Source organism: Girardinichthys multiradiatus, chromosome 15, assembly GCF_021462225.1.
Source record: "Girardinichthys multiradiatus isolate DD_20200921_A chromosome 15, DD_fGirMul_XY1, whole genome shotgun sequence".
Lineage (NCBI taxonomy): Eukaryota > Metazoa > Chordata > Actinopteri > Cyprinodontiformes > Goodeidae > Girardinichthys > Girardinichthys multiradiatus.
In genome coordinates, this window is record NC_061808.1 from 211,542 (window position 1) to 225,845 (window position 14,304).

Sequence of the window (14,304 nt, forward strand, 5' to 3'; positions counted from 1 at the left end):
GCAGGCCTGGGCAGAAGGACGCAGCAGAGATTGGTCCCAAACCTGGTGGGGATCGCAGGAGTATGAAGTTACAGAATGGCTTATTCCCTGTTTGTCTCAGACTGATAACTACTGGGTTCAATATCAATATTTAGCAATGATTTACTCCAAAGAGCGAGACATTTGGCCGCAACCTTTCTATTGGCCTGAAAGATTTGTTCACCCAAGACCCTGGCGTATGGAGTGTAACACTGCCCATACTCAGTGCACCATAGGCCTTGCCCGCAGACCCTGCCAAGAGCTCACAGGTTGGACTGAATTATGCCAATCCCATTATGATAACGAGTACAACACCTATGCAATGAGCAGTCCCTTTAGACATGGGGAAGTAGGAGGGAGGGATTAGCTCATCGGACAACGAAAGCCCATTCTCCTCTGACCACTGTTGAGTTTAAAAACTCTGTGCATTCACTGATATGAAACAGACCACAAACTACTTTCTTGACTTGGCTGTTCAAGAACCCCATCTCTTACTGCACATGCTAACACGCACACGACATCCCAAAGAGACAGCGATGATTTATACAGCACATACAGGGGTTGGACAATGAAACTGAAACACCTGGTTTTAGACCACAATAATTTATCAGTATGGTGTAGGGCCTCCTTTTGCGGCCAATGCAGCATCAATTCGTCTTGGGAATGACATATACAAGTCCTGCACAGTGGTCAGAGGGATTTTAAGCCATTCTTCTTGCAGGATAGTGACCAGGTCACTACATGATACTGGTGGAGGAAAACGTTTCCTGACTCGCTCCTCCAAAACACCCCAAAGTGGCTCAATAATATTTAGATCTGGTGACTGTGCAGGCCATGGGAGATGTTCATCTTCACTTTCATGTTCAAACCAATCTTTCACCAGTCTTGCTGTGTGTATTGGTGCATTGTCATCCTGATACACGGCACCGCCTTCAGGATACAATGTTTGAACCATTGGATGCACATGGTCCTCAAGAATGGTTCGGTAGTCCTTGGCAGTGACACGCCCATCTAGCACAAGTATTGGGCCAAGGGAATGCCATGATATGGCAGCCCAAACCATCACTGATCCACCCCCGTGCTTCACTCTGGGCATGCAACAGTCTGGGTGGTACGCTTCTTTGGGGCTTCTCCACACCGTAACTCTCCTGGATGTGGGGAAAACAGTAAAGGTGGACTCATCAGAGAACAATACATGTTTCACATTGTCCACAGCCCAAGATTTGAGCTCCTTGCACCATTGAAACCGACGTTTGGCATTGGCATGAGTGACCAAAGGTTTGGCTATAGCAGCCCGGCCGTGTATATTGACCTTGTGGAGCTCCCGACGGACAGTTCTGGTGGAAACAGGAGAGTTGAGGTGCACATTTAATTCTGTCGTGATTTGGGCAGCCGTGGTTTTATGTTTTTTGGATACAATCCAGGTTAGCACCCGAACATCCCTTTCAGACAGCTTCCTCTTGCGTCCACAGTTAATCCTGTTGGATGTGGTTCGTCCTTCTTGGTGGTATGCTGACATTACCCTGGATACCGTGGCTCTTGATACATCACAAAGACTTGCTGTCTTGGTCACAGATGCGCCAGCAAGACGTGCACCAACAATTTGTCCTCTTTTGAACTCTGGTATGTCACCCATAATGTTGTGTGCATTTCAATATTTTGATCAAAACTGTGCTCTTACCCTGCTAATTGAACCTTCACACTCTGCTCTTACTGGTGCAATGTGCAATCAATGAAGACTGGCTACCAGGCTGGTCCAATTTAGCCATGAAACCTCCCACACTAAAATGACAGCTGTTTCAGTTTCATTGTCTAACCCCTGTATGTGTTTTATACAATAGATAATGTCAAACAGAAGTACAGTGATTGGTTATAGAGAGGTGAGGTGTGGTCTTTAGGTCCCCCACAGTCCAAAAATATGCATGTTGGGTTGACCTGCATTAGTCAGCAGCTCAGATGATAAATGGATACATTTGTATGAAACTAATCAGTTTTAAACCTGAGTATTTCCTTTTGTCAAACATTACCAGAATTAATGAACAAACATTTGGTTTCCTGGAAAAAGCTGAGAAAGTTTCATTTTTTTTCACTAAAAAACAAAGGGAAAAGAGTAATTTCTTAGTGAACCCGGAAAACACAAGCAAAACAAAGAGTTAATATATTTTACATTTGTGTTCGCCTGGAGTCAGTCACACCAGCCTGTCTCATCCGTTTTCCACTGGTAAAATGGCACCAGTCCATATCTGTGAAAAAGGCATGAAGGAGACAGAGAAACTCTGCCTGCAGTGTTCTGCATGTCTAATGCAGGAGACTTCTCATCAAAGTTGGACCACTTCCCCTTTTTTACGCTTTTCATCATGGAAATGTCTCAACAGGCCTGCCTCTTCCAAGTTGAATTTAAATAATCCACATTTCCCAGCTCCACAGTCACATTTAAACAGGAATGTTTAAAACACCATCCTCTTTTCTCTGAGGTCCACAGAAACATCTGAACACTTTCCTCTTTAGTAAAATACTCAGTAACATTGAAGCTTTTAGATATTAGGTGCGAGTTGACTTGAGATTAACACTGAGTGAACAAATGCAAGGCTGCATGTCTGAAACATCGTTGGTATGCATCACAAAGCTCTGCAGACCACCCGTTGCCAAGGGGATAAACTGCACAGATGAATCCAGGTGCTGACTGCTTTCATCTCTACTTTTAGAACCAAAATCACTCATTAACACAGTTCAGTCTTTTCCCCTGAACAGAAATGACTCTTGGACGTATGTTTTCTCCCCTCCAGGCAGCAACAAACCAGAGATACCACCAAGGTCTTCTGCTCCAGTGTTTTATCAGCTGCAGCTGATAACATTTTGTTCTTAAAGCACACCATGAGCACAGCAACATTGACTGCAGGCCTGCAGCTCCAGGTGTCAAACACAGGCACAGTCACCCACTTTGAACCAGCCAGGTGCTGCTGATTAGATGCACAGATTTGGTTCAGATTAACTTTGACTGTTTATCGGACTTTAACTGGCCTCATCACAAACAGCTTTTCAATATTTGTTTAGCAAATCAACTCAAGCTTTTCCGCTAATTGTGAGAGTAAAGACTGAAACTAGGTTGAAGATTTATTTTGTGGCGCTAGTGTCACGCTGGAGGAGGGGGGGGGGGTTTCAATTCCCAGTGTGATTAAAGCTGCAGCTGTGGATCTGTTTGGATGGGTGCAGAGCAGTTAACAGCAGCTCCTGCTCTCTCCTGCATCTCTTGATGGGATTTATTCAAATTCCCAGCACTTGTTTTGGTGAAGAACTATCAGTTAAGTAATTTAATTAAGGAAAACAGAAGGGGGGGGGGGCAGATCTATTTTTATATCTTCATAGCAGCTTTATTGGTTTGTAGGGAAGGCAGCAGAGGAAGACAGGAAATTACAGGGGGAGCAGACAAAGAGGCCAGGAACATGATTTGAAGGTGTGACACAAAAAACACCTGAAACCATCATCATTGAAACCATTTCACTTATTTAAAAATGCTTCTTCCTAAACTGAAAAGGTCCAAACATGTAAACATAATTTCTTATGAAACCTTCCTTTTAGACGCAGGACAGATTTGGTGCACAGGAAGAGCACTGCTGAGAGTTGGACCTGTGTTCACTCCTGTCCTGTTGGACATCAGTTATCGGGATAGATCGGGTTGGGATTAACCAGACAGCAGGAAGGACCTGAATGAAAACTAAATTCTCCTGGTTTAGCAGCCCGTAGAACTTCCCTCAGCAGTCTGTAGAACCTCCTTCAATACTTTGGCTTACAGAGGAGATCATGATCCACTCAGAGGCTACGAGGTGCCCGAATCTAATGGGACGTCCACTCCTGGGAATATTGGCAACTGTCTGAGATGTTTTTCTCTTTGGAATAATGTTTCTCTCGTTAGAATAATACACTTCAGATAGTTTGGAGATGACCTTCTAACCCTTCCCAGGTGGATGGGCAGCATCAGCTGATTCTCTAAGGTCATTGCTGATGTCTTTCCATCCTGGCATTGTGCTAATATAACACACATGTTTACAGTTAATAGAACAGACAATAGGACCAGTGCTAGGTTCGGCTACAGGAGTAGAGAAATGCGTAAGTGTATTAATGACCACAGACCCAAAAAAATAAGTTTAAACTGCCAGCTTCTTATTTGTTGAGGAAAAAAAAAAACAATATTACAACAGTGGACGTAAAATGACACAAAATTCAATCCAAAATAGTTTCCCTATTTCTTTTGGAATATTTTATTTAATCCGTCGAAATTTAAACCTAATGTCAGGTATTAAAAGGATCCTATTTATTTAAACCTATTCCTGGGTTACGGCTCGCCATCTTGTTTCTCACTAGCGGAATCCAACTCGGTCCAATTTCCAGCAGAATCTTAAAGGCCTGGTTTAATAACCAACAAAGCATAAAAAAAGCTCTTTTAACTTTACTTTGTACTGAATAAAATAATATTCTGGTCGATTTGGCGGCTGAACATTGTGTGTGTGGGGGGGAAACATGCTTCACCCACACCAGCTCATCCGTTACTTCCAGTTTTATTTTTTTTATAACAAACATAAATGTCCTACTTTAGCTTTTTGTTTCAATGAAATAAAACTATCTTACAGATAACATCCTTCATAGTAAATAAAATACACTTTTTAACTCACCAAGTCCAGTTCTGTAACATATAACACTCCAAACGAAGTCAGTAAAAAAAAAAATACGGAAAGCTCCTCCTCCAGAAAATAGAAAAAATTTCCAGACAGCAGGTAGACTTTTAATCATCAATTTTCTCTAATCTTTCTCTTTCACAGCACAACTCTTTTAGCTTCTTTGTTCTCTCCGCTTCTTCTAGCGCCAGATGAACGTAGCAACTCAGTTGGCTGGAGTTAGTCACATGGCTACAAATCAATGTGACCTTTCAGAATAAGAGATTTTTTCTCACACTTGACTGTTCTAGCTGCTGACAAAATAAAACTCTGTTTTATAGAGATTGTTTTTTTTTAACCAAATAAAATATAACATGAAATACAGCATTTTTAATGTTTGTAATTATTACTTTTTATAACATTATGTTTAACTATTTTAAGACTTATTTATTCTCCATTTATTCTCCTTTTCATTTATTTCCTATTTATCCATTTTATAGCTATTTTTATGAAAATGCTTATATTTAGTGAAGGCTATTTAAACCTGGGTTACACTAACACACCTGAATGCTTCCAAACAGCAACTGACAGACAATAACTGCTGTGCTTCTTTCTCCTTGGTTAAAAACACCTGAACCTATAACACCTGGTCTACATGCAGGGAGGAAAGCACCAAAGTAGGACAAGGGCACAAACATCTTGCAGCTTCATGCTGATCTTTCTTTTTTCTGGTCCAAGCTATCTGTTATTTTATTTCTGGATCTGGACCCACATGTGCCTCAAGGTATTTTGTGGTAGTTCCTGCAGTAGTATGTGGTTGCTTGGTAGCTGCATCAGTAAGTTGTGACCTTCAGAAGGTATTGGATCTCCCTGCAGGTGATTAGGAAGCAACCAGGATGAGAGTTAGCTCCTCAAGGTGAGGTCATGATTCTTACCTGGACACAGGTTGACCACTCCCTCTGGGTCAGTCTCTGCCACAGCCTGAGAAGTTGAGGTGTCTTGGTGTGTTGCAGGAGATGGTAATATTCTCACTGAATCTGGACAAACATTACAGCATGTGAACAATCTTATGAATAGGAGAAATCATGGCAACTACAAAGATAACAAGCTGGTTTGAATTCAACAGAACAGTTTTCTGGTTTCAGAAGAAATGTGGAGCAAACCAGCTGAAGACAAACTAACTCACTGACGGAGACAACAGTAGGTCTCAGTGAGAGACGCTAATGAACCTGATCTATAAGCCTACAGCAGCATGGAGATAGGGTGGTTCTTTCAGCTCAGAAATTCTGGAACCAAAAGCTGAACTTTGAATGGACTGAACAGATTCCTTTTAATCTGCTGGAAGAAGGAAAATGGTTTACTTTCTGCTGATTTTCTGATCATTTCTAACTTTAACTTCCCCATCTTCAGAGAAAGATCATCCTCAGCTTCTTCAGGGCAGATTTCTGCAGGCCATGTGAGGATGATATTCTGCTACCCGAGTTCTCACCTTCTGCTCCTCAACCTGTCAGCGTTCCTTAGAGCAGGAGGAAGAAGTATCCCAGCTGTTGCAAATGTCTGCACATTGTTTGAGGTGATGGGAAAGTGGGCTGAAGTAATGCCGAAGGTTACCTCAACATTTACCTCCCGCTCTTCACCCAGAGGAGCAGCAATTTGTCTCTTTGACAGGGGTTAGCGTGGAGATATAGAAGCCCCGAAAGGCAAGTGAGAAAAAAAAAAAAAATTCAGAGGCTTGTTTTTCTGTTTGTCCTTGTAATACTTAGCTCTGCCACTAGAGGCACTGGAATAAAACTACCAGAGTTCACCAACAGCTGGATTTTTCAGATGGATAGTCAGAGGGCTGGTTTCCAAGAACCAGTGTTCCCTTTGCTAAATGAGATTATTGTAAAGTAAAATAAAATACAGCAAAAGCACATAAACACTATTTGTTGGCCATGCTGTGTTGTTATCATACCAGGCTTGTATATTCCTGAGATATAGAATTAACTTCAGTATTGATCAAGGATATTTGTAGGACCAATGACCATTGCCCACCATAACTGCTCTTTCTTGGGACCAAGACTGTAACTCGCAAATGGCTAAAAACTTGCTGTCAGTAGATGTTTATCATAAATTTGTCACTTTCTGTGGCTGTAGAGGACCAAAATCCAGACAAGCACTGGGCAGCAGCATGATGAGAGCGAGCTTCTTTCTTTAATCAAAAGGTTTCTTAAAGCTTTACATGAGTCGATCCCAAAACTTACATGAGTTTTCCCACGAGGAAACATAAAGCCAGCAGAAAACACAAGACAGTAGTGAACGGGAGGAACCAGCCACTGGAAATGGAAAACAATGAGCTTTTAAACTGAGGGAAGTGAGTGTGGAACAAAGGAAGGAGAGGCAGGCAATCAGTGGGAATAGAATCAGGTGTGGACCGGGTAAGCAGGGAGGCTGAGGGACAGGTGAAACTGATTACTCAACTAAACCATGGGGGAAGGGAGTAAATAACAAAACTCAGAAAACTAACAATATAAGAATATGGAACATAAGAATTAACAAAGTAACCTGAAGACATAAAAGAAACCCTGACAGCAAAGGCAAACAAAACCCAAACAACTAATGATTGCTGAGATATAGCACACATAAGAACACAGGACTTCAGGAATAATTAAGAAAATAAAACTGACAAAACTCCATAAAACAAAAACACAAACCAGAACCCAAAATGGCAGATCCTGACAAAATTAGAAAGAGGTATGATTAATCACCAGACAAATATTAAAATATGAACCGTTTAATAATTTATATATGTATTTATTTGTTTATGTATTTATATTTTTGTGACAACAGCTAAACCAAAACCCATTTTGAAAAATAAACATGTTTTTTTTTATCTCAGTCAACAGAGTTGGAAATAAATCTTGGTTTATTTTTCTAATTCTTTCTTCATCCTCTCAAGCCTGGAAAGGCAAGTGGAAAACAAATATTTCGGTCCTCTTATTTTTCTAAGTGTCATTCATTCATTCATTCATCTTCTATACCGCTTATTCCATAGAGGCTCACAGGGGAGCTGGTGCCTATCTCCAGCAGCCCACAATGAAGAGGCAGGGTTACACCCTGGACAGGTCGCCAGTCCATCGCTGGGCAATTCACACTTTTATACACACACTGTGTGTACTTTTTTAATACCACTTCTTTATACTAAAAAGGGGTGGCACAGCCAGACAGCTAGCTAGGTGTATGTGAGTGCAGACAGTTTTATTTTGTTTGAAAAATCTAGAAGTCTGGTTTTAAAAGATGTTTTGGGATGTTTTTAGATGAGAAACTTTACCTTAAAACGCCATATATGGAATCATTCTTTAAAATGAGCCTGATTTTAGATTCACTATGGACACAAAGGCCCGCATCAGACCCACAGCCTAAGCCATAGCAGTTTACAATAAAATCCCTTCTTAGGAGGATATGAATTACAGGAAACATGTCCTGTGGTTTGATGAGACTAACATAACCTTATTTGGTTCAGATGTTTTTTTACCGTCCACCAGGCCCTTACTCTCAATTTTTAGATCAGTATTCAGACCTTTTATCTGATTTAGTGTTAAATACAGATAAGGTTATTATAGTGGGGGATTTTAACATTCATGTTGACACTTAAAGTGATAGCTTAAATATAGCATTTATTGCTATCTTAGACTCAATTGGCTTAGCACAAAACATTAACAAACCTACCCACCTTTGTCTTCATTCTCTGGACCTTGTGCTGACATATGGCATTGAGTGTAAAGACATAACAATATTTTCTCATAACCCTGTCCTGTCTGACCATTTCTTAATAACCTTTGAGTTTAATTTAACCGAGTACTCCACACCTGAAAGAAAACTTCTGTCATGATATGACATCCTGGGACTTGGTTTGTGTTTTTGTGTTAACTGTGTTTAGGTTTATGTTTTCCTTTATTGTTAATTAGTTCCACCTGTCCCCTCTGCCTCCCTGCCAGCTTGTCACACCTGTTCTTAGTTTCTCTGATTACCTGCCTTTGTTTTCTCCCTGTATATTAGTTGGTCTGTGTTCTTTGTTCCCCGCTGGTTTCTCCATCACTATTCCTCGTCACTACCCTTGTTGATGTTCAGTTTTGCTACGTTGGAGAACTGAGTACTCATGTAGGTTTTTGGCTCTGAACTCGGTTATGTACCTGCAGTGATTTTTGTGACGCTTTTGGAATAAAACCTCAAGATTAACTCATCATGCGGCTGCCAAGCTCTTTTCTGCACTTTGGTCCGATTCAAACACTTAACGTGATAGAAGAAACCAGCCAGTACCAGGACCAAGCAGATAAGTCTGAAGAGCTGAAGAAGTGGGCGACACAGCAGGAGGAGGAATTGAGGAGGATGTATGGAGAAGAGGTGGAAATTGTACCTTCACCCATGCTGCTTCAGAAAATGGAGGAAGCTAGAGGACGCCAACCGACGCCGGTATCTCCAGCCTTCATACCGGGTCGGATCCGCTCCAGTTTGCCTCCAACAGTCTCAGCCACCCCCGCCTCTTCACGCCGCCGTCGCCCTCGCCGCAAGCGCTCCACTCCAGCTGCAGCAGCCCCTGCCGAGCTCACCCAGCTCACAGCTGCTTCGCCGGAGCCAACCTCGTCTGCAGCGGCACCTGCTGCGGCCGAATTCCCCGCTGGTTTCGGCTCCCTTCCTGGACGATGTCGTCGCCGCGGAACAGTCGCCATTGGGGAGGTTCGGATGGGCGCCTTCAACCCTTCTACGGAGGGTCCATCCGCCATGGCTTCCACGCAGCTGCTTTCCCCGGAGTTGGTGGGTGGTCACCCAGCGCCCTCTGCAGGTCACCAGTCGCCGGTGCAGCCTCCCGCCCTGAATTGGGTTCAAGCCATGCTGAAAAAGGATTGCATGGAGAGACATTGCTGTTATTTTGTGCGTCATCTTATGGATCATCCAGAGGATCTGAGTCTAGTGCACTCTGTGCTACAGGCCGAATTCATTGCCGAGGGATGCTCCAGCTCCTGTCTCCGCTGGAGGTCCCTTCGACCCTCTTCTTGTGGCCGTTAGAGCAGCACAGAGCTCCGAGGATCATGACTCACAGCCGTCCGCCGCCAAGCCTCTGGGCTCACAGCCGTCCGCCGCCAAGCCTCTGGGCTCACAGCCGTCCGCCACCAAGCCTCTGGGCTCACAGCCGTCCGCCGCCAAGCCTCTGGGCTCACAGCCGTCCGCCGCCAAGCCTCTGGGCTCACAGCCGTCCGCCGCCAAGCCTCTGGGCTCACAGCCGTCCGCCGCCAAGCCTCTGGGCTCACAGCCGTCCGCCGCCAAGCCTCTGGGCTCACAGCCGTCCGCCGCCGGCCGCCTCTACTTCCTCGTCGTCTGATCCGGGAGGAGCCCGTGAGTGGGCCGCCTCTACTTCCTCGCCTGGTCCCGGAACACCTTTTGTTTTTTCTTTGGGGGGTGCTCCTGGTTTTACAGCCTGACATACACACACACAGCTTGACGCACCAGAGCCTGACTCGTTGCCAGACGCACCAGAGCCTGACTCGTTGCCAGACGCACCAGAGCCTGACTCGTTGCCAGACGCACCAGAGCCTGACTCGTTGCCAGACGCACCAGAGCCTGACTCGTTGCCAGACGCACCAGAGCCTGACTCGTTGCCAGACGCACCAGAGCCTGACTCGTTGCCAGACGCACCAGAGCCTGACTCGTTGCCAGACGCACCAGAGCCTGACTCGTTGCCAGACGCACCAGAGCCTGACTCGTTGCCAGACGCACCAGAGCCTGACTCGTTGCCAGACGCACCAGAGCCTGACTCGTTGCCAGACGCACCAGAGCCTGACTCGTTGCCAGACGCACCAGAGCCTGACTCGTTGCCAGACGCACCAGAGCCTGACTCGTTGCCAGACGCACCAGAGCCTGACTCGTTGCCAGACGCACCAGAGCCTGACTCGTTGCCAGACGCACCAGAGCCTGACTCGTTGCCAGACGCACCAGAGCCTGACACCTGGTCCAGGCCTCTGCGGGTCCTGCCTAGGCCCAAGTCTGTGCTGCAGACCTCCAAGGCACCTGCTTCCACGTCGCAGACCGCCTGACTACTCGCTTCGTGGGTTTGCCTGGCATCTCCGCTGCCAGCCTCCAGGCAGCCTGCATCTCTGTCGCCACAGGCCTCCGGCTCGTCGGCCTCTTCGCTGGCTACATCGCCGCCGACCTCCGGATCGTCGGCCTCTTCGCTGGCTACATTGCCGCCGACCACTCAGAACTCTGTGCCTGCTGGGGACGACCTCCTGGTCGCCCGCCTGAATTGGAAATAACTGCAGAACCTGATTTGTGTTTGGACTGTTTTGATCCTGTGAAGCTTCCTGAGTTATCAGAAATATTAGCTTCATCTAAACCTTCAATTTGGATGTTAGACCCAATCCCAACCAAATTATTTAAGGAAGTGTTCCCTCTAATTACCAGACCCATTTTAGATATGATTAATCTATCCTTGGTAAATGGATCAGAACCACAAGCTTTTAAGTTAGCTGTAGTTAAACCTTTACTTAAGAAACTTCTTAGTCAATCACATAACCTGGATGGTATTAAATTGACCTCCAGTAATAAAGTGAAAAACCTTGGTGTTATTTTTGACTAGGACATCTCCGGAACATTGCCAAAATTAGAAATTTCCTATCCAAGAATCAGTCAGTCATTTTCTACCGCTTATTCCATAGTGGGTTGCGGGGAAGCTGGTGCCTATCTCCAGCAGTCTATGGGCGAGAGGCGGGGTTCACCCTGGACAGGTCGCCAGTCCATCGCAGGGCAACACACAAACAACCACGCACACACTCATTCATACACCTAAGGGCAATTTAAAGATCAATTAACCTAACAGGCATGTCTTTGTACTGTGGGAGGAAGCTGGAGTACCCGGTGAGAACCCACGCATGCACGGTGAGAACATGCAAACTCCATGCAGAAAGACCCCCGGACGGGAATTGAACCCAGGACCTTCTTGCTGCAAGGCAACAGTGCCACCGTGCAGCCCCCTATCCAAGAGTGATGCTGAAAAACTAGTCCATGCATTTGTTACTTCAAGGCTGGACTATTGTAATTCTTTACTATCAGGATGTCCACAAAATGCAGTTAAAAGCCTTCAGCTGATTCAAAATGCTGCAGCAAGAGTTCTGATGAAAATTAAAAAGAGAGATCATATTTCTCCTATTTTAGCTTCCCTTCATTGGCTCCCTGTTAAATCCAGAATAGAATTTAAAATTCTCCTCCTCACATATAAAGCCCTTAATGATCTAGATCCATCATACATCAGAGATCTGATTGGTCCATATGTTCCTAACAGAGCACTTTGTTCTCAGACTGCAGGTTTACTGGTGGTTCCTAGAGTCTCTAGAAGTAGAATGGGAGGCAGATCCTTTAGTTATCAGGCTCCTCTGACAGTATGATTGAGGTGGAGGATTTCCCTGTTTTGGGGTCAACATACAGATGCTGTATGGTAATAGTCTGATTATTTTCTCTGTGAAAAACAGTATCATACTGATAATCTGACCCTGGAGTATTTTTATATCTCATGGTTACATGGAGTTCAGTATCTAGCATGTACTGTGCCTCCTGGGAGGTTTGTTTTTCTCTGGTTCTCCTCAGCAGTTCTCGAGATGTTGGTGTGGGGCCTAGATCGAAGGACCAGTAATAATGTGGCTGTGAGAGTTCATTTAGGACTAGGGCATCTTCTTCTACTATAGCTTTCATACCTGTTTCTGTTGATACTATATTTATATGCAACTTTTGCATAAGATCTCTTCCCAACAGGTTTACTGGACATTTTTGACTTATCAGAACGGGAGCCTGACAAGTAAGTTTTGTCTCAGGTTCTGTTATTATTACTGGTGCACTTAGGTAATGTACCTCTGATGTACCAGCTGCTGATCTAACATGCACTAACATCCCTTTGCCATTTATTATTATGTTTTTATATGGCAAATCTTGCATCCTGCTTAGTGCTATAAGTTCTAATGCGGCTTGTATATTAACTTCCTCCATTTCACTACTGTTTCTCTCTGCTAGTGGGGGAGGAGGTGGAGGCTGTGGCTGTAATTGTCAATTCTGGGTAGAGTTGGGGTTATACACCCGCTTTTCATTACATTCTCTTGCAAAATGTCCTGGCTCATTGCAGATCCAGCAGTTTTCATCTTTTGCGCCAGGGTTTTGTAAAATTGTCCTACATTCTCTAGCATAATGCCCTATTTTTCCAAACCTCAGACACACATTGCTCTGTGTGTAGGTGTGTCGTGGCCCTCCTCCTCCTCTTCCTCCGTGACCTCTAAATCCCCTCCGTCCTCTTTGCCCGCTTGCCCCTGAGCGATGCAAAGCCATTAAACTGTCTTTCATTCCAAACGTATCTGTCTTCCTATCTTTCTGTGTTTTATGAGCGTGCTCCGCGTATTCTAAAGCTTGTGTAACAGTTCCTGTATTTTGATGAACCCAGTGTTTATCTATATACTGTCTGAGTTCAATTTTAAGGCCTTGCAAAAAGGCTCTCTTCAACTGTAGCTGATAGGCTCCTGCCTCTGCTTCATCATATGGTATAACAGAGTTTGCTCTAAAAACACGTCTCATCCTATCCAAGAAATCTTGTGGGTCTTCTTCCTCCTTCTGTTTGCATTGTGAGATTTTACCATAATCTGCTGTCTGTATATAAACTCTTCGAATTCTTTCAAAGAGTAAGCGTAAGGCGTCTCTTAAATCTAGTGAATTATGTGCTAGTATGTCACCATTGTCATCGCATCCAGTGAAACCTCCTGCTACTCTGCACCAGTGATGACCAAACAGCTGGGTAAAACACTGGAGCATCTCTCTGCCATTAAGATGAAAACTTCCTCTGAGTTCATTAATAGCGTCTAGAAATTCTTCCACACCTTCTTGTATCGATGGGATACCTTTTAAAGCAGCAGTTCTGTCTTCCTGTGTCCATGGTCTATATACCAGAATAGTTGGCGGCTGTCGGTGATTAGCGTCACCTACGTTTGGATTTGCTACCTCAACTAGAGGAAATGTGTTTTCCTCTAAATTTATTTCAGATGAATGAAATTTCTGTTCGTGAGCCATTAAGGCTTCACTTGGGTATATGCTGGGAGTAATTTTCTTATTTTGACTCCTAGTTCGCACTCCTGTGTCCCACCAGGAATTAGGAGACCAGGACTCACTAGAAGAGCTCTGTTCTTCTGTTTTAAAAGGATTACTTAATTTTTCTTGCTTACTTATAGGAGTTGTAGGAACTGCTCCTTCCATCTCTCCTCCAATTTATTGTGCTCCAGCCTCCTGTCCTGCAGCTGTCTGCACGGCAGGGGGCTGAACACCTCGCTGTCTGGATGCGACCACTGTTTCCTCATGTGGGTGCACCAAGACTGCAGCTGTCAGCTTCTCCTTTCATTTCTCCTTCTTATCTCACCTCTGAATGTTTCTTAATTTACTTTGTTCCAGCCATTTGTCTGAGAATTTATACTCAACCTTTCTCTTTTCCTTTTTAGTTGGTTTCTTGGTTTTTATTATTTCTAATTTTAAATCTTGTAATTTTAAGATATCATTCATATTTAGTTTACCCAAGAAACCATGTTTTTTATTCCATCTATGACAGATCATACCTGCTCCTTCTACATAATTC